Source organism: Panulirus ornatus, chromosome 42 (assembly GCF_036320965.1).
Source record: "Panulirus ornatus isolate Po-2019 chromosome 42, ASM3632096v1, whole genome shotgun sequence".
Classification (NCBI taxonomy): Eukaryota; Metazoa; Arthropoda; class Malacostraca; order Decapoda; family Palinuridae; genus Panulirus; species Panulirus ornatus.
The window spans coordinates 28,008,386-28,012,442 of record NC_092265.1 but is presented as its reverse complement, the minus strand read 5'-3'; the positions used below and the strand labels follow the sequence as shown (position 1 = coordinate 28,012,442).

Sequence of the window (4,057 nt, the reverse complement as noted above, 5' to 3'; positions counted from 1 at the left end):
AAATTAAACAACCATGGAGACATCACACACCCCTGCCGCAAACCTACATTCACTGAGAACCAATCACTTTCCTCTCTTCCTACACGTACACATGCCTTACATCCTCGATAAAAACTTTTCACTGCTTCTAACAACTTGCCTCCCACACCATATATTCTTAATACCTTCCACAGAGCATCTCTATCAACTCTATCATATGCCTTCTCCAGATCCATAAATGCTACATACAAATCCATTTGCTTTTCTAAGTATTTCTCACATACATTCTTCAAAGCAAACACCTGATCCACACATCCTCTACCACTTCTGAAACCGCACTGCTCTTCCCCAATCTGATGCTCTGTACATGCCTTCACCCTCTCAATCATCATCGAAACATATATATATATATATATATATATATATATGTATATATATATATATATATATATATATATATATATATATATATATATATATATATATATATATATATGTATATATATATATATATATATATATATATATATATATATATATATATATATATATATATATATATATATATATATATATATATATATATATAAGTTCCCCAGTGCACTTTCGTGTAAAACTCACACCATCAGGGGAGACACAAGAGAGAAATATAACAGTCAGTTGATATACAACGAAGACGTAGCTAGGACGCCATTTCGTAAACATGTGATTGACCAAGACAAAGAACGAGCGTATCATAAACTTATCATTTTACAAATTTTATCAACACTAAAGTTATCTAATTTGTACAGACCATCACTGATATTGAGATTATAATTCTTTGTGTATTTAATAATAGAAGATTACTCCAGCTCTATTGCCACTAGAAATATCATTGGATCTTCTATCATTAAATACACAAAGAATTATAATCCTATCATTAGTGATGGTCTATACAAATTAGATAACTTTATTCTGCACATTAGCCTTCTATTAACCCCGTTATCGCTGTCGTTTATATCCGTTGATTTCTGGCATTTTCCTCAAAGTATACCTGACTTTATAAGATATTTTTCTAAACGAATTTTGGAAGTATTTATGGTTTTAGCATTCACTACGTCTGACGGTAACTTATTCCTGTGTTAAACCACACCTATAGGAAAAGAAACTTTATCCCACGTCCGTACTACATCATTTAGCTTTGAGTTTTATTCCATTTGTCCTGGTAACCGCATTTTCTTGTATTTCGAAAAGATGCTCGAGGTTTACTTTATTGAACTTATTCAGAATTTTGAACACTTGGATTAAGTCGCTGCGAAGTCAACGTGTCTTAAGGGAGAAGAGATCAAATCATTATAGCCTCTCTTCGTATACCAGATTTCTAAAGGATGAATTCCAGATTTCTTCAACTTGCCTGTCGGCTGATAGAGAGAGAGAGAGAGAGAGAGAGAGAGAGAGAGAGAGAGAGAGAGAGAGAGAGAACCTACCTACGAGTATTTACGATCACAAAAAAATAATGAAAACAAAGGCCCCGCCGGGAATCGAACCCGGACCAACTGTTTATGAGGCAGATGTGCTAACCACTACACCACGGAGCCACTTGTCAGTGGCGGAAAAATCTCTTATATATTAACAACCGTGACTGAGGACTTAAAGAGTCTGGTACAAACATAATGGTTATTGTGATAGATTATTAGTTTATGATAAATATGTATTGTGTTGCATTATAATGGTTGTTCAGAACCAAGATCTTTAAGCCTGAATCCTTAAAATTATATAAGATATAATAAAAACATGTTAGAAACATAAGAATTTGATTTTAAAGAACAGAACACATTATCATGTGGGTATCTAAGTGAAAATGCAATACAAGGAGCTAGTTTAAGGCAGGAGTATTTTATCTTTGAACAAAATATCTACATCTACGTCCCTGATCTCTCATCATCATTTCTTATGTTTACTATCAAGAAATGTCTTTTATCTGATATAAGAATTCTGTATAGGTATTTGATTAATGTTCCCAACGACGCGTTGTATAACTCTTCGTTATTGAAGTTCATTTCGTGTAATGGATCATGCATTACAAAGTTGTGTCTATCCACACAAGTGTTACACGTCCCAGGTAAAGATATATTCTAGAGATAGTGTATATCTAACATATATATGTGTTTTATAGATATTTTTAAAAAGTTTTCCTGAGGGACAATACCTAAAGACTTTCGTATTAAAGTTTATCAGTTGTAAGTGATCAAGCATTACATAGCTGTGTCCATTGCCACAGGTGCTATTGATCCCGGGTAAAGGTATTTCACCATCTTTGTATCTTTAACCTTTCTAGTTATAGATGTTTCATCCCTGATTCCATCCTCACAATCGATGTATGTGGTTTGTATTGTCTTATCCTTAACATATCATTAATCAGTTGAAGTGGAGAACATGCTTCTGAGCCTAGCCACTCTACTCTGTCTTCCACATGATATTCAAGAGGTGTTACCGGATTCCGCCGATACTGTAAGTGCTTACGTCATGAGAGGGCTTCTTTTTTTTATAACTTTTGATGATGTATATTGTTTGGGTTATGTATTTGGTTTTGTGATGTTAATAAAATTGTTGAAATTCACATATCATATTCTTTATTTGTCATATAATGAACTCTACTTTATCAAACTTGATTGTTTTTTTTATATCAGTATACATTTTCTCTGAAAAATACTTTAGTTTGATTCATAACTATTATTTCTAAGTAACACGCGGATAATTTTTTTCATTAGTGTCCATCACAGTAAAATAAACAGGTCTATTTTTCAAAGTATACATGAAGGATTGTACTAAAGTTTTGAAGAATATAAACTCATAACTTCTGTAAACCTTGTGCTGATAATAACTACATTACTTTTCTGTAGGCAATATCGTTTTAATGAGTAAAAGCCGGATGAAAACCTTGTAATATAAAATTTGATGGTATTATTTTTGGTTGTTGAAGATATTACTGATTTCTACATGTAAAACATTTATGTTATCTGCAAAATAGAAATCTTTATGTTAGATATGTTAATTTTATCGGTTTCACGTTACATACATTTCTGTACCCTGTGCTCCAGAAAAGTTATGGGATTTTATTCATTATCGTATTAGATAATTTGCTTAAATACAATGTCCCACGTACTTTCTATAGAAATCCGGTAGCAATATACATTTTACATCTGGATTCTATGACAATCAATGATAGGTTCTCAGACTCAGTAAAGGTGTAATTATTTTTCTTGTATTGAGTCAAGTTTTCGTCCATCACAAAATACCGTAATGCTGTCTAAGGTTCTCTCTTGGGTCTACATTGCTGAACAACGTCAGTGTACAGTGGCCAGTGATATTCACCGTAGACATATGTTTACACTGTGTACACATAGCAGGCAAACTACAGTATCATCTTAAGATGTGGAAATAAAACTATCAAGGCAGGAGAAGGATTTAGGTGTCATCATTAGTAGAGATGTAAAGCCAAGACAACAGTGTTTTAATGTACGTAATAAGACTAACAGGCAACTTGGTGTCATGTGTTAGTAGCAAGAATGAACAGGTAATATTACAGCTATAGTTAGTCACACACCACTTACATTATGACCTACAATATTGATCACTGTATTACAGTATGCATATCATTTCCTTGATACCAGGCATTAGAATCCTTCCAAATGAACACATTAAGATCATGAGAGTTTCTTTCTCTCACAGGTGGCAGGCAGGGTTAGTTATGTAAGAGGTATGTTTACTGATGTAATCTGTACCTTTACCTGGAATATCACCAACTTCTCAACTGTAATACGTATAAACTTAGGTCAGTACAGTATATTGTTAAAGAACAACACCATTAGTTATGGGAAGTAAAACTATATCTCTTCATCTGAAATTGGATTACTACCAGTTATTGTATCAGATGGGCAATGCCTGGAAGACAACAGCCGATGTGCTTTCAGAATATATTTTCACAGAAACTACATAGTAAGGATGATTTTGTAGCTATAGCTTTAGAATAATTCAAAAAAGACAAAGTTACATGAAGCTTAAAAACGGTCTTAGAAAAGGAGAGTTGCAAGTGTAG

At 33.1% G+C, this 4,057-nt stretch overlaps 1 non-coding gene across 1 annotated transcript; it reads right to left on the bottom strand.

Annotated features, from left to right (window-relative positions):
- Positions 1–1,484: 1,484 nt before the first annotated feature.
- TRNAM-CAU (transfer RNA methionine (anticodon CAU)) lies at positions 1,485–1,556 on the bottom strand. Its single transcript has one exon. It is a non-coding gene; the product is annotated as a tRNA-Met (tRNA).
- Between the last annotated feature and the right edge of the window lie 2,501 nt (positions 1,557–4,057).